Consider the following 22,985-nt stretch of genomic DNA (forward strand, 5'->3'; position numbering starts at 1 on the left):
GCAGGGGCCTGGCTGCAGATACAGCACCTGCTTCTGGACAGGGAGGCATCCAAGAAGTCCCCTGAATCCCTACTTTTCTGTAGAAAACAAAACTCCTGGAAATGCTGGTCAGAACATTGGTGGTCTTTGTGGGAGACACTGGGGCATTCTCAGCTGGAAAGGCTTGGCAGAACAGATACGTCCCCTGTGCATGAAACTAGCCTGTGTAATTGGAATGAAGGAAAGAGGCAGGAAGGTGCAGTGGTGGGAGGTGTCAACTCTGCATGAGCACTTGGACAGGCAGCATTGGGCATGGCTTGCTAATTAGCAGAAACATACATAATCCTATTGTATTTCATTGTGCCCATGTTAATGTGACTGAGCAGCTGTATTCCTGTGATGGCCTTACCTTTGTAATCTTCTTACCTAGCATATGAGAAGACTTTCAACAGTGATGCACAGAAAAGCAAATAGGACATTGGTGTAGTGACAGCCCTGCTGTGGCTCCATGTGCATCTCTAATGGAGGAGACACAATCTCAGGCACATGCAGCTGAAGTTTGGATTTCTCTGCACAGCAGACTGAGGTTTCCAGGGTCCCAAGGTACATGTGAGTACCTGCACACTGGACTGCAGTCCCTCACACACTAATGAAATCTGACTTGCTGGGTCACCCTCCTGCTTCATTTGCAGTGACACAATATCATTTAAAGTTGTTTGCTTATTACAGAGATAATATCACAAGGTGTGGTGCCCTGATGGGAGTCTAGCAAGAAAGTAACACTCATGCACCCTCCCACCTTTGGCAGATCGTCTGAGGGTCCCTCATTGGCTTCATGACGGAAAGTGGTTGATTCACCTCCACCCAGCGGTAATTACCTGTTGCTGTCTGCTGGAAGTTCCCATGTTTGGCATTGGAGTGGTAAGCCTAGAACTCACTGCTGAGATTAACTGCAATGTAAAACCATGATTTCTTGATGCCTCTGTTTTATATTCAGCCTAGTAAAAGTTGCTTAGTGCATTATATCATTTACTTGTGATATTATATAATCATTAAAATATGCCTAATTGCTGTTACCCTGATGTACTCATACTTCTCAGAAGCTATTTGCATGCAGCCTTCCCATCAAACAAGAGAGCAGTTCTGGTAGCAGAAGAGCTGGTGGTTTTTTTTGTTGTTTTGCTTTATTATTATTTTATTTTATTTTATTTTATTTTATTTTATTTTATTTTATTTTATTTTATTTATTTTATTTTATTTTATTTTATTTTATTTTATTTTATTTTATTTTATTTTATTTTATTTTATTTTATTTTATTATTTTTATTTGCCTTTTAGGAGAGCCCTTTTTTTCTTTTTCCTCCCTCCTTTTATTCTAGATCCTCATGCATACAATAGAGCTCCTTCCAGAGGGGCTTTGCCCGCCCCTGAAAGCTGATCGTTTTAGCCCCTCAGCTTTAAGATACAATTACTCCCTTGTCAGTGCAGTTCTTACCGAACCAGGCTGGCTTGGCAGGTCTCCACTCCTTCTTTGTTTAAGTTTATTTATTTTTATATCAGAAAGGTAGTAAAATTGACAAAAGAGGTTTATTCAGACTCTAACTGTACAGTTTACCTCACACACAAAATAAAACATCCAGCACACTTCCTTTTGTTTGTGGCATCAATGCTGAACTCTTATAAAGCCACAGTTAGGTAACTTCTCCCTGCCTTTACCTTTTGAAACCTTTTTTGCATCAGTGTCCCATGCTGAGTTTTCTGTTGTTTGCTCTGCACCCTCCATCTTTTTGGGATGTTGTTGGCTCAAAGTGGAAAACTTTTCACAGAAGTGAGCCCAAGCCTTTAGGGCCCCAGCAGGCAGGGCTTTCAGTGGAAGAGAAGGATGGAGAAATGAAGGGAGGGGGCTCCCACAGGGGCCATTTTGGGTGGAATTAGTGGTGCCCCCCTGAGCAGTTCACGTGTCTCCTCACTCAGCTTCTGTGGGTCCCATCTGCACAGGGGGAAGCTCCCAAACACTGCATCGGGACCAGCCATAGCCTCACTGGGGTCAGGCCTCCACTCGGCTGCATCCCATCCTGGAGCACCTCAGAGCTGCTGTGCTGAGTAACCTCTTCCATGGCACAAGCACTAAACCCTGGAGTCCTTACTCAAACAGTGGGCTCTCATTTAGGGATCAGATTTAGTATCCAAATGATCCTATAAACACAGCTATGGAACAGGAGCTGCAATCTATTTAGCAAGGTCTGTTTTCATGTATGTTCATCAGTGAGTTGGGATCAGAGTGGGTGTAGGTCCTGGGGATGGGTGACTGGAGTTAGCAAAGAAGAAAGAGGTGTGGGAGGATGGAGTAACATTTCAAAAGAGAAGGTCAATTCACAACTCTGTTTCTAGCTGGTGTACACTAATACTCCTGCTACAATTATATATGAGGTCTGGAAAAATGAATAAATTGTCTTTAAAAACCTGGTTTAATTGAGAAAATAGAGCAGAGACAGCAATGCAGGAAGGAGAAATTAATTCACTCGATATTATTTGTTAACATAACAACTTCTCCGCCTTTATACACACTGCAGTAGTTCTGTCATCCAATGCAGGCACACAACATGTCAACTAATGGGGACACTGCTGCTGGGGAGGCTCTCGGACAAGGTGAGCAACAGCCAGACAAATACTGAAATGTTTACTGCAGACGCAGGTTCATTTGTGACCTGGGCACTGGGACTACCCAGCCTCCAGCCCCATGTGTGTATTTTGGCGCCCGCCTTCCTCTTCTGAGGCTCTGCTCCTCACCTAGGCTGTATGTAGCCAAGTCTGTGCTCTGCAAAAGGCAATCGGTGACGTTACTGTGCTCTGCTGACCAGGGGTACTGTCTAACAGGTGTTCTGAGTGCACTGCAGGTTACATGCACGTTAACCAGCATTTTGACTTTGGGGAGGGCTGTAACCTACATCAGATGGTGGGCTGGGATATTTGCAGGCTTGTCCAAGAGCTTATCATGTTCAGCACTACCAAAAGCCTGGGGAATGGGATACCCAAATCCCTTTGGTGCTGTTACCATCCCAATCCAGCTTTCCTCGGCCATGCCTGGAACTTGTCCACCACCAGCATTGCTGGGTGTCTGTGCCCATGTGCTCTAAGTGCCTTCCTTTAGAAACAAGAGAAGGGCATGGCCTCCTGTGCTGGAAAACACGCACAGAGTCTCTGTGCTTAAACTCACCAATGGGTACAGCGCAAAGCCAGGCCTTGGGAACTCTGATTTTGCCTCCGACACCGTCTGATGATCTGAGTCCGGCTCTTGACAGCCCAGAGCTGCCACTCACCCTCCTGGAGGTGAGGTGACCCTGGCTTGGTGGGTCACAAACCCACACCATCAAACCCTCCCAAATGTATGCAGTGCATCATCACCTTTGTGCTACTCCCAGCTGAACAGAGAGAGGACTTCACCTCCCCTTCTTGTATCAGAAAGGTCAACCCCAGCATAGACTGCCTTTTCTTTTAAAGCCATTAAAAAGATTTTACATCATAAAATGCTGTAATAGCAATGCAATTAATGACTCTTTAGAAGCATTCAGAGATTACTGGCTCTTGGTGCAGTAAATAGAAAGCAGTAAGGTTCTGTAGTTCATTTCCAAACAGGTGAGTGGGAACTCTGAAAGCAGCAGCGATTAGTGTGTCTGCAGGTCTGGTTTCTCCTTTCCCTGAAGTGAAGGTAGGCGTTAGTCTGAGGTGTGCAACATCAACATCATGCCTGATCTAAGATTTGCCAATGTTCGTTTGTTGCTTTCTACTCTTTAGCAATCAGACAGAAACTTTTCAGCTGGTACCTTCTGGGTGACAAGGTTTGAGAAATAACCTTTCGGTCACTATTGCAGCATTGTGAAAATATTCTTAGGTGATAAGACAGCTGCATCCCATGAGTAGAGCTCATTATAGCAGCGCAACCTGTGTTCCCTGGTATGGTTCAGAGAGTTCACTACCAAAAATGTACATTACTTCTCTGGGTGGTAGTGTATATACTGCAAGAGAAATGCTCCAGATGGAGCTGCTCAAACTTACATTGGCATATTTGCCTGTTCTAGAAACCTTTACACTTGGTTCTGTTTAAGCACCATTAGTGGCAAAAGCTACATTGCGGGCTGTGGCAGTGGGACTGGGTCAGTAATGGCATGTTATGATAAATGGGCTGTGTTGTATCACAAATATTGTGATTGCTCAGGAGACTGGTGACCCTCTTGTTATGTTCTGAAGCTATATTTAAGTTTCAAAATTTGAGTTATTTGCTATATAAGCCATTGTAAAAATGAGTATCATTGTAGTGATATATAACTGACAAAGGTATCTCTTCCCAGTGAAGCAGTGTTGAGTCATTATATATTACCACCAAAGGAACAAACTAAGTTTTAACAACAATAGTTGGCAGTATTTCTATTAAATGGCATTAGCCAATAATTTCTAAAAAATGCCTGTTAATTACAGCATTCAACCCTTGCAGACAGTTCTATTTTACATGAGTGCAATCCAGTTTCCAGCCATCAGCTGAAGACCGTAGACTTTCGTCGTAGCTGAACAAGACCATATATTACCAGATTCCTTTCTGGGGTACATTTATTGTCACCATTTTGTTTTGTTTTTGTTTTTTTATTATTTTTGGTTTTGATTGGTTGGTTGTTTGGTTTTAATCCTGACACTGCCAAGTACCATTCAAAAGAGACAGTTTACTCACCGCTACCTCCAGGCAGCTCATCTGGCTGGTAAGCAACCTGCCGGCTCAGGTCCAGGGCAGCTGCTTAGCTCAAACACAGTGCTCTGCCGCTGCGGCTGGGCTGTCGGGGCAGCCAGCCTGGCTCCAGAGCCCAGGTGACCTGCTGTCCTCACAGCAGCCCTAACACCAGCAGCAAACTGCACGTCCAGAGGCACAGTGCTTGCACAGTGCCACGTCGCACTGTGGCAGCCAGCCTGGGCTGAGGACTGCTGGTGGAGCCGGGGTGGGCTGAGGAGCAGGAGCTGCCTGCTAACTGGGGCATCCTGCCCGTTCTGCCCGGGCATCTGGGCCATATTGTGCGTCCCTGGAACGCTGAACCCCCTTGGCATGTTTGGCAAGAGGGCTGGCACAGGGTGTGCTGCCATGGCCATCTGCTGCTGACCCTCAGCTGCTCACAGGAGGTGTCTGCTGGGTTCCCAGCACATCTGGTAGTTGTCGTGTCATGCCACGAAGTGTTACCTTCTAGCTACACAAATGCATCCTAGAACGCACAGAGAAGGAGCAGATATGGATAAATCTCATAGGCAACTGTAATAGTGGCAGGAAAAAAGTGATATTTGTTTTGTACTTATCACTTCGACTAGCTGTAATTATTATTGCTATTGTTAGTGCTTCTATTTGCAATATTACCTGAGGCTGCTCAGCCAGCACTGGGCTCCATTGTATTCAGCACAAATGCATCCAGACCCCTCCAAAAAGCTTCCAGATCAGAATGCAAGTGACGTATGATGGCAGAGAGGAGGGATAAAACCAAATGGATACAATTAGCCTAGGCACAACTTAGTCATTCTCTTCTTGGTATAATTATGAAATGGACAAAGGTAGCGCCAAATAACCTCAAATGCCCTTCTGGCCATAATTAATTATATTGCATAATAATAGTGTCAGTTTAAACATTGTTTAAAACCGATGCTTTGCTCAAAATTACTGTACAGCCACACTTACATCTTGCACAACAGACTAATACATAGCAGTGTCTTGACTTCCATTTTCTATTTCATTGTGTCCTCAGTGCATAGGAAAAGCTCTTGACCAAAGAGGAGTCAGTGGTACAGTGGTAAATAAAAGTGGGTAGATTCATCTGTCTGTGGTATAGAAGAAGCAGGTAAATACTCGAAGAGCCCAGAGTAGAAGTGGGTACAAAGGGAGTGCCCTTTGCCTGCATTTACCCTTGACTACACCACTTAGAAGAGTTGCATAATTGATACAATTGAACCACATCAGTCCTTTATTTATAGAACATAATGAAATGGTTTTCAACATCCTGGATCACGCTACATGGGTGATTGCCATATATGCATCCAAGGAGAATAAATAAAAACATTTCCCTAAGGTATTCTGTCTCTTCACCTTCTCTAGTTGCATCCAGGACTTAATTTTGAGAGATGTTCTGTAACTAGTGCAGCACGTAATCCTGTGCTGCTATTGCACACACTGTGTCCAGAGAAGAGCTGCAGTGATGCTGCCCCATAACATTGGAGGTTCACATTTCCCATGTAGTACATCAAGTGTTGTCATAGATCAGGGAAGCTTAGAGTGCACACATAGCTATACATACTGCAAACTGTTTAGCACAGACCCCCACATTGTACTGAAGTTACTCCTTTTTTTCAAACTTCATTAGCTTGTATTTGACATAAATCTAGCTTGCCTAGAAAGCAGACAGACTCAAGCTCATATATATATATATATATATATATATATATATATATATATAAAGCTGTGGCATATGATAGTTGCTTTCAGTGATGGAAATGGAAGTGAGTCATGAAGCAGTCCCCTGATAAACACAAATGGCATAGATAATCTGAGCCCACTGTTTGAGCCGCAGGCTCCTGCACCAGCTTGTGCTTGTGATGATCGCAGAATCATAGAATCATTAAGGTTGGAAAAGACCTTCAAGATCATCTGGTCCAACCATCACCCTACTGCCAATGTCACCCACTAAACCATGTCTCTCATTACTGCACCTTGCACTGTGATCATCATCATCTAAGGACAAGTGTGGTCTACAACAGAAGCATGAGCATCAGGTAGAACTGAGAAAAGATTACTATAAAAGTTACAAAAAATAAAACACTGCCATTATTATTTTTTTTTTTCCTGTCATTGGAAAAATATGGATAATTCAGAAGTATTTCTCTTGCTGGCTGTTTTGTCCATCTTTACATGATGTTCTACTATTCCTATTGCATCATTTGAACTTGGCCTTTACTTATGATGCTACATTGTTTTATGTATACACTTTATAATTAGAACTACTAATTGCAAGCTTGCTTGTTGCCTTTAGTTGATTTTCCAGGGCATTACTTGCAAAAAGATCACAATTACTCAGTTCTTTTCAATTGCTCAGTGAGTATTTTCATACATAGAAACCAGGACTAGGTATTAAACGTACTGTATTTCTAAGCTTTAGACTGTGCCCACCTGATGTGCAGAAATGATCTGCATCAAAAATTTAATATTTTCTGAGGTGTTTAAGTTCTCTTCTCATAAGCTTTTATTTTTTTTTTCTGAATAAAATTAAAAACCAAATCCGATCAGACATACTGAGGGAGTTCTGCACTAGCTGTTACATTAAATTTTAATTGTTTGTGTTTTTTTTTTTTTTTTTACATGTATAACTCTAGCCCAGACATATTGTCATATTCTTGATACGTTTGGGAAAAACAGCACACAAAAAATATCCATATAGTTTAATCATTCTGCAAGAAAGAGCTAGTCATTTCTATATGCATGCTGCAAACCTAAATACAATGGTCCCATTTTATCATTTGTTATTTCAACTTTGCTGATGATTCAGTGGTGTTATTCCAGTGCAAAAAAACTGGAGTAACACAGCAGTGAATCAGGCTCATTGGCTCTGCATCTCTCTATCTAAAATGAGGATCCACCTACAGGTAAAATACTATCATATTGCAAGTATCTCACAGACTGCAATCTGTTCTGGCATGTCAGATCTTCATCAGAAAAGGATTGCATAGGTTCAAAATTAAAGCACATGCTGAATGCTGTTTTAGTCAATGGGAATACTCGTGAACAAGATGAGCTGGTTTTGGCTTTTCTAATGACAAATCACTCCAATGAAAAATATCAGAGCATATGGTTACTTTTTTTCTTTTTTTTAATTGCCCATGTTTTCATTACCTGTGGCTGCCACGGATGGAGATAGCAGCACCTCCACCGCTTTCCCAAGCGGGCTGCAAGTTGTAGGGCCAGCTCCCTGCTGGGGACAGGGCATGCAGGCCAGAGGAGTTGCTGGGTGTGCAGTGAGCTCAGTGATGCGCTGACAGCAAGACGCAGTGACTCTCTCTTGTCACCACACTCTGATGCTGGTGACAGCTCCAAGGAGACACCTCCAAGTGTGTTCTTGCAGCAGTGGGAGTTACATCAGACACTACAGCTATTTTATTGGCAGCCACGAGCTCAGCTTCATTGCATTTTGGTAAAACCTCAATGGCAAATAATGCTAGAAAGTGCATATAAGTGAAATCAGCATATTTTTTCAGTATGAGTATTTCATGATTTATTAAACAGTCTCTACTCAAACTGCCAAATAACTTCCCCCTTCCCTTCTGTCATTCCAAGTTTGTTTCTTTCCAAAGGCAGTCTTAAAGGGCATCCCACAGAAATCTGCATTCAGTCATGCCTGCAGATGTAGCTCTCTCCCACTTGCACAAACACACATTTAGCTCTTGTGCACCTTGTGATTGAGCTGATTAATAAATAGATCCCAGGTATATGATGGTCCTGATATACTTGGCAGGAAACAGCCAAACGCCTGTTGGGTTGAGCAACAGCCATCAGAGGACCTGAGCAATTAACTGAGTGTATTGATCTGTTTGCAGGTGGGAGGAATTACCAAGGTGAGCTGCCTGTGGCACACTGAGGGGCTAGGAGAAGGGCTCTACTGTGCACCCAAGGATTGCACTGGGAACACAACTGGAAAAGCTCTTCTGTTTCCACCACATGGCAACAGCATCACCTTGGGTAGTTGCTGCAAGCACCCTGCGAGGCCTTGGACCCATGGCTTTGCCCAGCATGGCTCAGATCTCCACACCTGACCTGCTCACGGCACGAGTGGTGTCGTGTCACACACGCTGCAGTCTTCAGGGTGACATCAACACTGAGACATCACCGCTGGGCTTTGCTGGATTAGCACAAGCTTTTTCACCCCGTTAAAGGCTTTGTCTTTTGGTCTTCAACCTGTAATCAACCCAGGTGTTAGCAGGTGAAAGTTGGCACTGTCTGCTGGCATTCAGCTGGAAGGAGCTGATGGCATCAGGGTGCAGTGACAACTGAGTGACACCATAAGAAGAGCGGCAAGTTGTTGGCAATCCCAGCAGAGAGGGAAGGGGGGGCCATGACCTGCCACTCCCCTGCTGAAGGCACAGCCTTGGTGGCAAGGTTTGGCTGCAGCAGATGGGAGATAAGCAGTGTGTGTAATTGCACTGCACAGCTTTCAGGAGCAGAGTGAAGGCTTCACTCTGCAGTGACACCCAGCCTCTACCAGCACAGATCAGTTGTCATTGTCAAAGAGACTTCAGGTGAACCCAGGAAAAGTGAAACATTGTGAGAAAAAATGAAGAATGAACCAGAAAGAACCTTACACTAACACTAATGTGAACACTGCTCTATTAAGAATTGTCAGACTAGTTTTTACCTTGTATCAGAGAGATTGTTTTTGAGAACATATGCAGAGTGAAATGAATTCATAAACCTCTGTACCAGGTGCAATCATTAGTCAGTAAATGAATTACACATAATTATCTGCTTTGTATTTAATTCACTTGGCTTCCAGTTTCTTACTCTTCATACAGTGAAACTCTCTATCTCTCTCACACAAACACACTCTCCATGGGCAAGGAGGTTTTGGAGGGCTGCCATCATCCTGACTCATGAATCAGACTCCATGATTTGAATGATATTTATCTAAGCCTGCAAACAAAGAAGATGGCTATGTGTCCAATGAGAGAATAATTATTGTTATTATGTTTATAGAGCAACAAAGTCGGGAGTTAGGACCCCGGGGGAAAGGCGGCAGGAAGGGCGAGCTGGGCAGAGGCAGGAGGCTGTAGGCAGTGTTTCAGTGCAGGCATGTGCCAGGGCCCTTGCAGGGTTCCCTGCCTGTGAGTCACCTCTGCCAGGAATCACCCAGCGGCCAAGGCGGGTGGCGAGGTGATGCCTGCCTCAGCAGGGACGCTCGCTGGGAGCCGCAGGACCACCTCGCCGAGACACCAGGACAACGCAGGGCCTGAGAGGGCTTTGCCAGTGGCTGGAAGAGTTGGGGGTGGCTCAGAGCATCCTTGCCAGCTCTGCCACTGCAAGGCTGAGGACTGAGGATGGGGATGTGCCGGTCTGCGGTAAGTCAACCCCAGCCATGCGGGGTAGCAAAGCTGAGCAGCAGCCTCCTACTTGCAGTAAATGTTGTGTATTGTTTTCTTTGCAGAAGCCATCTGTACACTTATATCCACAACTACTTTATTTTAACTTAACTAGAAAGAAAGGGAAAAAAATCCATAAGGGAAAAAGCCTCCTTTGCATGTAACACAGCTGCTGCCACAGCAGGTTGCTTAGAAATAGAAATGTCTCTTGGCATGGCATTTGGGCTCACCTTGCTCCGTGACCTCAGTGCACCGTTGGACAGAGGAGCCCTGCTCCACCGCCCGGGAGAGCTCTGGACACTGTGACAGTGGCAGTTCTTGCGTGACCCAGGCTTGCTGCTGCCAGGTCAGTGCTCAGTGTGCTTACAGAGGGCAGTGACAGAGGAGACTTTACCTGTTAGGGCAATCTGTAGTAGGCAGTGAGCTTGGGAGAACCAGCAGTTTGAACACCATATTTCTAAAATGCACCTGCCACTCTAAATCCTCATCCTGCCTGGGACCTGTTAGAGCCTTCTGAATTTAGAGGGCACCCCATGCCACGCCAGGAAGGGGACCTCAGGTGGCTGATGTGTGGCTGTTTCCAAGGCACACACCTGCACAAGGCTCAGGCAGGTTTCTTGCTGGGCTCCTGGAGACAGGCCAGGTCTCACCTGTGTTCACAGCCAACTCCTGCTGCATCTGTACAGCACAACAACAACTGGTAGCTTTCCTTCATCTTGGCACCACCAAGCAACAGCCCTGGTCATCACAGCCACTGATCTGCCTGGAGATCTCAGAGAAGAATGCCAGCCTCTGGAAATGGTTTGGTTTGTGGTTCAAGGACACAGCCAACCAATGTAAAGGCAAACAGCACTCCTGTTGAGAGAATCAGAGCAAGCGTTGACAACACACAGCCAGGGAGGCAGCAGGACAAACAGTTGAAATTACCTGTCAAATAACAATGAATTTAGAAGAAATCCTACATGAGGAATAAACCGTCCTGGTATTGGTCTACCAAGATCAGTGTGAAACACTTCCAAATTTAGCCTTTGTTATTGGAAGGGTGGCAAAACCAATAGCCTACCTAATAATCGATGCTTCAAAAATACCACTAAAAATAGAAAATAAATTGATGTTACTTCCAGTCAGCCCACTTTTAGAAACAAGTTTTATCTTGCTAGATGTTTTAACTGATGAATAAATCTATATCGCAGGAAGAAACATGGAAAGGCTTTGACTAAGGAATTATTGCCAATGGAATGATATGAAATGATACTTTGGATCACAAAGCATTCCTCTGGGGATGTGTATTGCAAGTGCTGGCTTTTATAAACTGTAGTAAATCTTCCTTACTTAATTCCCTCTTCAGAGTAACTTACATTTTCTGGAGAAGGTTGATAGAAAACATCTATGTGCCAACATTAACAGCCCAGAGAAAACAAACAAACAAAAATCTTTTACATGAGAGCAATCAAAAATATTGCTGAGACAATACTGGCCACAACAGGAGAAAATGTGTTTTTACAGGCTTTTGGTAAAGTCTGGGAGTCCTGGACCAGGGCTGTCCTGATCCCACAAAACTGGTGCATAGCCTTGAGAAAGCCAGCCCAGCTCTCGGTGCTGCAGTCTGCCTCGCTGCAGCAGCGATGTGGCACTGTCTGCCTCCCCAGTGGCCTGGGAAAACAAGAGGACATCGCACTGGTTACACAGACTCATGGCACTTCTAGGGCTGTATTTACCACTGAGGACTGCTGATTCTCTTGAAGATCATTTTTTAGAATGGAAAAGGACCTCCTGGAGGGACAGTCCTCTCACCCTCCAAATAAACAATCAGTTGGCCTAATAAAAATATTACTGGTCCCCACACGTTTGGTCTACAAGGCATTTTTAAGATCCTTGGATGGAGGAGATGAACAAAACAGTATATCAGGTGGGTAGAGAAATAGCTGAGCACAGGACTTCTTAAATAATATTGCATGCTGAGCAGTTCCTGCATCTCCTGCTCCCCCCTCAGTAATCCATATAGGCTTTATTATTAGAGGGAGAAAAGACAGTGCCCACACTCACACGACAAGGGCTCTGCTGTTTACAGTCCCAGAGAAATAATGCCATGAACTATGGGACCAACGAGAATGCCATAAATACTTCTCACTGAGCTGGCTGACAGAAAACAGTCAGAAGTACAGAGCTATAAATTGCTGCTTCATTATAAATCACTGCATTTGGCACACCTGTTGCAGCACACCTTGGGGCTGTTGCTGGACATAACGTGCCTTTATTTATTTATTTATTTTAATGTTGCAACACAGATGGCAGCTGGCTTTGTACATGTGAGCATGGTCATATTGTCACATGCACCACAAGACCACAGAGCAGTCATACTCTTCACTGTCAAACCCAAGGAGGTTTCTGAAAAATGTGGTTCTGCAGTTGCCTGGTCTGACTGAGCACACATGGCAAGGCTCAGGCGCTGCGTAACACGGCTGTGCAGCCGGCACCCGTCCAAACATCGCAGAGCGTGGGCAAAGCAAGTTCAGGGCTGTCTGCACCTGTCTGGAGAGATGTATTTTTTCAGCACAGTATGTGGACTTAGAACCAGGTCCTTTTCCAGTGTGAAGTCCGTCACAAGGCAGTGATCTTGGCACAAGATCAGTAAGGAAAAAAATATTTCAAATTTTGAGAGAGGAATTTTTCACAATTTACAAAAGGTTTGATGTTAACAAAGTTATAAATTGAAGTCAGTGACACAGGAGTGCAGGTTCAGCAGGAGAGTTTTGAGATAAGACTTACAGTCGCTGGACTTTTTGAGTTACACCAGTGAAGCTAGACTAGTATTTTATGGGATGATTAATAGTCTGTGCTTGCTGGGCTTTTACTAGTTTTTGGTAAAGATACTCAAGCAATATAGAATAGGAATATTGTTTACCAGCCCTGGGAAGATGTAACATGGCCCCTGCTGGGCCATGTTCTTCTGCACTTTGGACGACTCAGAAGAGGACAGGGAGAAGGAGGAGGAAGAACCACATCCTCCTCTAGATCACAAATCACGTTTGTTTGTACCTGAAGGACCATAAATTGATCTGTTTGCAGAGTACTGGCATGTAGCCTGGGAACTTCCATTAAAAGATGTTGCTCCACTGCACTGCACCTCTCAGTGTCAGAAGTGGCATCTTCAGCATGCAAAGAAAAGCTTTAAGACCATGCCTGTGGTAAAGAGAAAACACCCTGATGGATCTGACAGCAGAGTTCACCAGTGCTTTCCCATGGGACACCAAGATATTTTCTCCCTTGACATTGCAGCACGCTCTGGCTCGCAGCTTTTATTATTGCATTTTGTCCTGTTGCACCAGCCTTGCTATGGCATGAATATATGAATTTGTATTTTGGGGATGTAATCTAGCACTGACCTACTGCGGTTCTTCACACACACGTAACGAATCCTCTGGAGCCGGGGAGAATTTGGCTCTCCAAGCTAATGGCAGGACAGGTCATGTCCTTTATGTCCCGGGCACAGGAGATCTGCCTGCATGCCCACAGTCCCAGACCTTCCCAGCCTCATTCTGTCTGCTGCGACGGAGGAGTCATAACCTGGGCTCCCACGAGCAGCTTTGTGGTGTGACCGGGCTCTGTGAGGCCATGGCAATGAGTCCTCCAGCACAGCTAATGGGCACGGCTGTGAAATACAACCTTTTCTGAAGAACCCACTCCTGCCCATGCTTTCTGCCACCCCGTGCCAAAGTAATGAACTAACCTCATTTACAATTGTTTTGCTTGACATATGGGTCCCAGATAATGAGAAAGAGCTAAAAGAAGGTCGGTTTAACTCAATATGGGGAAGTCCCTACTGCACTGGGTGTGGGTATATACTGGTGAGCTTGGCTCTACAAGAGGGAAAAGGACAAAGGGACAGCCAAAGAGAGGAGAAAAGCTGAGCTGGGAGGGAGGGGCAGAGGAAGATTTTGTGTGCGCCTGGGAAGGAAACAATGGGACAAGGGGAAGGAATTAAAAGAACCACATCCTTCTCTGCATCACACCCCTGCAGTTTAAGTTACTCCCTCATGCTGGACCAACCCGTAGTGCCTAACATTGCTCCCCTGTGACTGCTGTGGTGAAGCTCTGTCCCATCAGATGTGTCTTGATCAGGCACCATGAGGCCAGCAATGCTCTTAGCATGGCAGATAAAACTTCCCTCCTTTATGATGACATTTTGACATGTCCCACTACTCTCTCTAGCCTATCCCAAGCCCCTGCACCTAAGCTCAAGTGCCACAATTTGGAACATAAGCCAAAACACGTTCCTCCCTCCCCTCCATCTCTGATCAAGCCAACCCTGAGCCCAGCTCCCTCCAAAGCTCTCTGCAGAGCTTCCAGTCAGGACATCTTTACAACCCACCCACCCCACTTCCCTGCAACTCCTCCTGGGGAAACGGTCTGTGAGGAAGGGAAAAACGCAGGACAGAATTTCCTTGCACCTTCTTGTGCCTATTGTCTTCTCCTCTCAGCTCAACTCCCCGCTTATGGATGGCTAATTAATGCCAATATTGATGTCTTTTTCCATTATTCCAATATTCCATAATGTACTCATACCATTTATAATATTCACCCTTCTGCACTCTTTGAAGATTCAAAGCATTTGCAACCGTTTAGTGCTTATTTTTCCGCAAGGCAGTGCAAGATAAGTAGGGATGTCAGCACTAGCAGCCCCCCCTAGCAGGTGGACCAGTCAGTACAGAGGGATACGGATTACCAGTAGCACCGTCAGCATTTGCCGTCCTGTATGAGGTCTTCTGTTCCAAGCAACAGAACAGAAATAGGTCTCCTCAATTTACCATTCCCTTCAATTAACAAATGTCTGAAAGTGCCCAGCACTGAGTCAGCTTAGAATGGTTTGGGCTGGAAGGGACTTTTAAAGCTCATCTTGTCCAACCCCCCTGCCATGGGCAGGGACACCAGACCAGGTTGCTCAAAGCCCCACACATAAATGTAGATATGTAATGTATATATACCTATATGCAATAATATATATTATATACATATACATCTCCATGTGAGACAATCAGGTTTGATTTTGCTTCAATAAGCCTTTGAATCTTGTTGAAGTATCCGTTAGAACATCTGAGGTTTCTTTTTTGGCGGGGGAACTACAAATGTCCAACTTCCCTGTCTCCAGAGACTGCAGAGGAACTTAACCCTCTCTCAGAGCACCTATGACCAGGAGCGCTGGATTGGCATTCACTTAGGAGAAGCGTAAATCAATCTGAACACCACCATCCTCTCAGCTCTTAAACTCCTATGGCTCTGAAGTCACACCTTAATAAATAGCACTACTACTTGGAGAGCTTCTGTTGCTGAGAACAAGGCCAGTACGAGGGGACAGGTTACACACTTGGAAGCGTACAGAGTCCTTCAGGATTTATTTGTTCACTCCAGAGAGAAAGTGAGTCATGAGAAACCTTAAGGTGGAGCACTCAAAACAAGGAGTGTATAAATGATTAGCAAGGGAAGGTCAGCACTAGTCCTTCAAGTCTGAGCATGCCCCATTGTCGATGGTACATAAATAATACCAGCTGGATGTTTGTGGTTGTAGGAGAACAGCTATCACACTTTTAGTTTCTTACACGTCTCTGACTCATATAATACAATCAATGAGGCTGATCTCAGTTTTCTTATAAAAAGATAGTTAAAGTTACAAGAATAAAGTGGTTGATAAATGGAACTCAATCAATAGACCCACTTTCAAGACAGAAATGCAGCTTGACAAAAGCCAAGCTTATTTTTTAAAATCAAACAAACTTTTTACTAGATGAAGATTCAAAGAGGGATGAGAAATGAACCTGAATTCCACTTGCCATAATGCAGCAGTGCAATAAATCATCCTGTCTGATAAAATCCGATTGCAGAATCTGTATTAACACACTTATGCAAATGAATGAAAAAACACTGCATGTTTTCTTCACAGGTTGAATTTAGTGTATTTGCAGAGAACAAAAAAATCAGTGAGCAGGAACAATTGGTCATTCACTCAGAGATATCCAACAAGATCATTGGGATCTTTTTTTATTTTTTTCCTAAGACACAGTTCTATAATATAGATTTTACAGAAAATGCTCTGGGTAATATGTAAGTATGCTAAACACATTATCTCTAGATCCACTGATACTTGTGATATTGCATGATATGGCATCTAACTACTGAGTACAGCTGTTGAAAGGCTGTAGGTTCTGCTATTTTCACCAGTAGCAACTGTACTTTACTACAGGGGAATCCAAGCCACTTTTGTACTTTATTATCCAGCTGTGACTGCTCTCAAACATTTCTGACACAAAATCTCTCATGAAGGTACTGAGCACCTTTTCCAGGTATACTAAGCTTTTCTTCAGATACTCCTTACTAAATTACTTCTCGAGAATTTAAGTTGGACAGGTGAACTGCAACATAGAGACTGGCCAAGTCCTGAATGGTGCAGAAAGCAGAAGCTTCTGTGGAGTGTGAAGGTATATAATCACATACCTTTATCTGGTCTTACATTAATACACACTTAAGTCATTTCACAGACATCTGTATCAGGTGTACAGCATCAGGTGAAAAAGCAATATTTTTCAGCTTATTTCTGTTTAGAAATTCAAAAGCACAATCCTACCACAACCCAGCAGTTAGAAGCAATGTCAGGAAAAGTTATATATTTACATACCACAGACAAGATGGTCATGAGTCTGCCCTTTCTCAGGGAGCTTCTCTTGCGCATTTTCTTTCATGCAGTCACTCAAAGACACTTTGAGCCCTATATCCAAGTAGATATCTGGCTGAAATAAAAAGAAGTCACATCTGAAACTGATGTGGCAAAGAGAAAAGAGACCGCAGAAATGCTAATTGTATTCATCGAACTGTGGGGAATGAGTTGGATGGGACACCCTGCACTGCTGGATGGAGAGGACCAGTTAGAGCAGGGTTGTGAGGAGCACAGAAGTGTGGTTCAGTGGCTCCTGTCCCAGCTGGAATAGGACAGGTGACAACCAGATGAAGCCCATACAAAACCTGAATGTTTGCTGGTGCTACCTGCCCCCCCTTGCTCTCAGGCAGTGAGTGGCAGGAAGGTGACACTCCTGTCCTCTGCCTCTTGAGGCAGGAGGCAAGAAGGACATACGTAGTTCCTGGGTGTTCGGGTAAGGAGAATATTTGGGCTTGTTGTAATATGTGCATGCTTTCCAGTCTCAGTGCTATCTCCCTTACCAACATTTCCTTTGCAGTCACCACTTTCTGACTGGGGTAATTCTCAGCTCTTCTGGGGATACTCTAGTGCTGGTGATTTACTGAACTACAGAATTAAAATGTGATTTTGAATTTTAATGAGTTTTAGCATTGTTCAGAACTGTACAAAGTTCAGTTAAGTCAATTTGCATTTTTTTCTATCTATATACACGTATAGCTATGTGTATCTTGTCTAATAATGCATTTGTGGATGTGGCCCATACATTGCCTTAATTTGAGAATCTTAAAACACTTCTCAAATATTAACTATGGAATATAGAAACTTTATTCTGAACTGTTCTTAATCCTCAGGAGAGCTAACATGCAGGGAAGACATACCGTCTTCTGCACAGAAGGTGGTGTATTGGGTAGGGACCCCAAAAATTCTGACATTGAACTGGCCAAGGAAAGAGATGGGTCTCTTGCTTTGGTAACTGAATGTCAACGCCTTGTTTGTCAGACAAGTTAAAATAACACTTGATCATGTCTGGTTTGCAGATTTATTTATCCTTTTGCTTTCTGATCAACAAAATAATAGAAAAAATATTTGAAAAAAATCATAAAAAGCTGTGTGCAAAATGCCAATCATTATACAAACAATAACGGGTGAAATTGTGAGATAGGATTTGCAATGTCTGAATATGTGGCGGAAGGAAGCTGTACCACTGGATGGCTGCAATATCATCTTCAAGTTGTAAGACCCCTTTCTAAGCCATTACAACAAAAGTTATATTCTGAGTTTGTCCTATCTTTATCCACCTTCTGCAATCATGTGGATATCCCCTTGTGCAGCAATACAGTTAGGGAAATGAGCTAAAACCTAATTACTTTATTTAGATAGTTGAACCTCTGAAATGCATAAAGCCTAACTGGTCTTGTAAGTGCTGCATGTGGACTAGGCTCACATATGTGCATTGCATTTTTGCCTAGAATTGTGTTGTTCTTATGCATTTCTATGGGCACAGTGAGCGCTGATACGGGCATGCAGTTTACTTATGCAGAACTAAAGTAATGACGTGTGGTCTCTTGCCTTTTCTTCTTTGGGAGGTGCTGCAGATGGCTGCTGTTTTCAAAGCAATTGTTAGTGAAATTATGTCTGCATCCTTTTGTATGAAACAAAAGAATGAGACGACAAAATATGAGTTACAAACTAACAAAACAGAGGTTTGGCAGTTGCTTTAGATCACAGGAAAATGTCTCAATCCACATACATTTACATGAATAAATAACCAAATTAACTACATAAGCGGTGCTATGATTCTTTGTCAGTGTGATCCTCTGGATTATGCAAAGTATACGAATGTATGACAGCAGACAAGCATTTCAGAGAGGAGATAGGTAACTCACATTTCCTTGCAATGAACTATACTGAAAAAGGATGTTTAAGCCTGTAAGCTCAGAATTGCTGTGCCATCATCACACAAGCACATTACTGAGACATGGCTGACTGGAAGCACAAACTTATTCTCACAGAAATCCATAACAAAAACCATGTATTTATTCGTTTTAAAAGACATGAGGAATAACCCCCAAAGCTGACCAAGCTATTTCCTTCTGTCCCCTTTGTTATTTTCTAGTATCTCTGGGCCTGAGTCAAAACCACAGCTGTCCACCCAAGCTTTCCCACTGATTTCTGTGGGGCTTGGAAGGGGCCTGCGTGTTATCTGGCTTTGATGCTGACCTTAGCTTGTCATCTCATCTCCCAGGCTCCCAGGAAGACAGAAGAGCAGACCCCAAACAATGTGAGGGAAGACGCTGGGTAAAGTCTGCCTGGCACAGGTTTCAGTAATTGCCTTGAGATATAACTGATGGCGAGGCATGGCTTCAAAATCCAAATGAAGGAGTGATGTCTCAGCATGATATCCCATGTGTCTGAAGAGCACCAAGCTCACTGGAGAGCAACAAGCTCACTACAGGGTGCTCCCATTATAGGGCACCCCCAAACCTCTGCATTGTAGAAGGAATAAAAACTGAAGACTTTGGGCAGTTTCAATGATTTAATAATAATAAAAAATAGAATTGTGACTGAATTTGATGCTTGCCTACAGTTCTTGTCCTCTCAATTTTGCCAACATACATTACTGTTCCATTTTTTTCTAGGAAAATAGGGACATACCTGGAAGCTGTAGCTTTCTGCTAGGACCTGCAGCCTTTTGAGCAGCCGTCTACAAGTGACTCAGGCATAAATCTTCTGTCATCCAGAATGGCACGGAGAACATCACTATCATTCCCAGGCTTGCTAGCAGAACGTCTAAAAAACTAATGCCATGTGTTCATGTCCTGGCTCAGGACACATCCTTTAACCAGTGCTCTTTGTGGACCAACAACCTTCTGTTCTGTCACCCATGTTCCCTCCTAGCTTGTACAAAATATGTAAAGCACAAGAGAGAAAAAGTCAATGAATGCTCCATTTACTCAGTAAGGGCTTGCACATGAGATGGAATAACACGTGGCACCCACCCAGGATTACATCAAAACATCGCTCTGCTTAAACATGGTGGGTTTTGACTGAAGAAGTAAAATCAGGAACTAGTTAAAATTAGAGGAATAAGGTAGAGTTTAATAACCACAATAGACAGCTTCTGACCATGCAGTAGTGCAGAGGTTTACATAAACCCAGAAACTTTGCAGAAGCTGGCAAAGTGGCTGGCAAAAAACATGCAGGACACATCCAGTGCTATTTTCTAAGGTAGGCAAATGGGAGGGATGTTCGTTTCAGTAGGAAAATAGAAGTACTTCTTTATTCACTCCTTTATTCACACCTAGGGAGAAAATATCTACTGTTGACAATAACCCCAGCACACACAAGAAGCCTTCTCTCTGCCAGAACATGCAAGCCTACAGACATGAAGTAAGGTTCTTCCATAATAGGACACCCTCAGACCTCTGTATTTTAGGAAGATCAACCACCCACTTTGTAGACAAGCTCTGCGTTCAGGATATCTCTGCTGTTCCTGAAGATCTGTGGCTGCTTCTGGGAAAGAGTAGAATTTCAAAAAATCATATTTTAGGCTAGTGAATTATTATAGGTGATAATTTCCATCATTCTTTTTAAAGGGATGGTTCAGTGGCCCTTTGAGAATTTGAGTATATCTTGTTTTTGCTGTTTGGACTAGACAGACTGCAACCATGGATTTGAAAAATAAATAACTTGTTAATACCCTGCTGGCTTTAAAAAAGAAATTTTGGCATATGCATCTTCCCTTTGGGATTTTGACTTCTAAGATCTGAAACCCAAGTAGCAGGGGAGCCATCATTTGGCAGTAAGACAAAGTGTGGCACCATGACATTTTCTGTTCATGCAAATCCTTGCAAATGCATTTTTTCTGAAGTGCAGGTAAAGGTTTAACACTGTTTAAACCTGTAGCTGGATGGACTAAGACTCTGAGAAATAAAGCCACTAGAAAATGGTATTTCACTCATGTGGCTCCATGAGTGAAATACCATTGCCGAAGAGAACCTGAGCATCACCACAGGCCAGGATTATGAACCTGAGGGCTCAGCTCCCTGTTGTAACGGCAGTATAAATGTACTGGATGAGTTTTCAATTTAAAGAGCAATAAACCTTTTGCCAGTCAACCCCAAAATATACCTAACCACTAACTCCTTACCCCTGCATATTGATGACTAATCTGTTGTGCTTCTTATCCTCATCGTGTTCCTGTTTTCTCTGTTTTCTCTCTTGTTTTGTAAGCTCAGACCTGCTAAACAGTGCTATAGGACTTTTCCTCTCCAGTCTTGGTGCCATTTTGTACTACAGCACTCTAGTGCCACTTCATACTGTGACGAGAAATAACGCATCGACTGCAATGTATATTGCTCGTGTTCTTCTTCACTGCAACAATGAGTCATTATTCAGAGTATGTTTATGTAATATCATAAATACCAATCTCTGGTATTTATGCAGCATAGTATTTACTTGGGCAAGTTGCCACATGCACTAAAGAAGTAAACAAAGAGCCATTCTTTGGAGGGTTAAAAAAGTCTTAAAATGAATCCAATTTTCCTTCATAAGGCACTCCTTGTTATTTTACCTAAAGTGGCTCTTTAAGATATACAGTATGATAAAACACACAATTCCTGGGAGACGTAATTATGGTTCCTAAGAGACTGGTGAATAAACAATCAGGAAAAGAGTGTTTGTTTTCCCTAGGTTTTTCTTAACTATTAATGGAAGGCATTAAAAAAATGGGGAGGAATGTGTTGGGTCGATACATGGTAAGAAAATTCGAGGAGCACACTTCACTGAACACACAGGGTTTCTGCCTTAAAAGCAGTACTATTTTATTGGATTGCAAATAATCCTATTTTGCAAATGTATTTGCGGTGGGTGTAAATACCACAGTGGACTCTTTGTTTGTTATATTTAATGTACTGCGTACATCAATGGCATGGTGCATGTTCTAAAGTAAAGAGCTTGCCTTGTCTCACATTACCTTTAAGCATTAACACAAACAACTTCCTTCAAATCAAGGCAACAAAATCTTCTGCATTGAACGAAATGTTCTATCTGACACAAATTCCTCAGGAGTGGTGGGGGGGCCCGCCTGGTGCAGCGCTGAGCAAACGCCTTCCTAGCAAATCAGGGACACTGCAGCCAACCCTATGTATACGTGGCCACTGGAAACCTACAAGATGGCTGAGGCAAAGCTGAATCAACAACTGAAGAAAACCTTTTTGCAACCTGCACGTATGAGGATGTAACTGAATCGGGGACAGTGTTTAATAGTATTGGTGCCCATAACGTCACCCAGTGGTCTATCACCTAAAAACAGAAGATCCCAAAGTCACTGACCACTTCTCTACATCAGTTCCCTGTCCTGTAAATTAGACTGATGAAACCAAGTTATTCTATTAGATGCTGTGAATTTTTAATTTGCTGTCATCTATAATATCTGAGCAAGTGATGGACTTCAGAGTACCCTCGTAGAAGCACAACTTCACACCGCAGGGCCCGAACAGGACCAGCACCTGCCACTGCGGGTTTTTACCCTCGTGAATATAACCATCAGATCTGATTAGTTTAGCAGAGACACATGGAGACTTCACATTTCTCCTGTGGCAAGTAGGTGTCAGAGCAATAGATCACACTGCTATAATTAATATTCATTTATGATCCACTCACTTCCTTTTTTAAAAAATACAGAAAATTCATGGTAAGGTCTTTTATTCCAGAAGATCTGAAGTAAATGTTGATGCCATTAGCAGGCTGAGGAGCACACAGCTCACGAGCTATGAGTTACTGCCTAAGTGATGGGAGATAAAATTTTGTCTCTTTTTCTCTATCCTTCATACACAGATTTGCAAAAATGGTTACAAGAGAAATGTATGCACAGGATGAATCTGGTCAAGCTAGTACTTGTTCTTGTCTTAAGGATTTATTAGAGAAGTGAATAAACATACTTGTTGTGGTAATTAACCCCATGTAAATCACAAATCCTGCCTTTATAGGGTTTTGTTTGTGCTGCTGTCATTAAGGGCTATTCAGTGTTTCCAAACCGAAGGCAGGCCCGAGGTAAAACCCCGTCAAGCAAAGGGGAAGACACGCAAAATGAGGGATAAAGGAGCCCCTGGCAGGGGGACCCCTTCAGGAAGCCATCCCCCTTGTCACTGGATCACTTCCTTGAGGGTCC

At 43.4% G+C, this 22,985-nt stretch overlaps 2 long non-coding RNA genes across 7 annotated transcripts in view; one reads left to right on the forward strand and one right to left on the reverse strand.

The window, feature by feature from the left end:
• The window catches only part of LOC137862093 (uncharacterized), a 52,928-nt gene extending 44,213 nt beyond the window's left edge, over positions 1 to 8,715 (forward strand). Inside the window, exons 7-9 of one of the 6 annotated variants that reach the window (XR_011100060.1) lie at positions 410 to 582; positions 788 to 900; positions 8,590 to 8,715. This is a non-coding gene — a long non-coding RNA (uncharacterized lncRNA). Of the gene's footprint in view, positions 1 to 409; positions 1,874 to 8,589 lie in introns of those variants that run through there. The other 5 variants (XR_011100056.1, XR_011100058.1, XR_011100059.1 and 2 more) reach the window with 5 other exon arrangements.
• Positions 5,952 to 19,709, reverse strand: LOC137862094 (uncharacterized). Its single transcript, XR_011100061.1, has 3 exons — positions 19,469 to 19,709; positions 16,796 to 16,907; positions 5,952 to 10,980 (listed from the first exon to the last, which is right to left on the reverse strand). It is a non-coding gene; the product is annotated as an uncharacterized lncRNA (long non-coding RNA).
• Positions 19,710 to 22,985: the final 3,276 nt, after the last annotated feature.

The sequence above is a fragment of the Anas acuta genome, chromosome 10 (assembly GCF_963932015.1).
Source record: "Anas acuta chromosome 10, bAnaAcu1.1, whole genome shotgun sequence".
Lineage (NCBI taxonomy): Eukaryota > Metazoa > Chordata > Aves > Anseriformes > Anatidae > Anas > Anas acuta.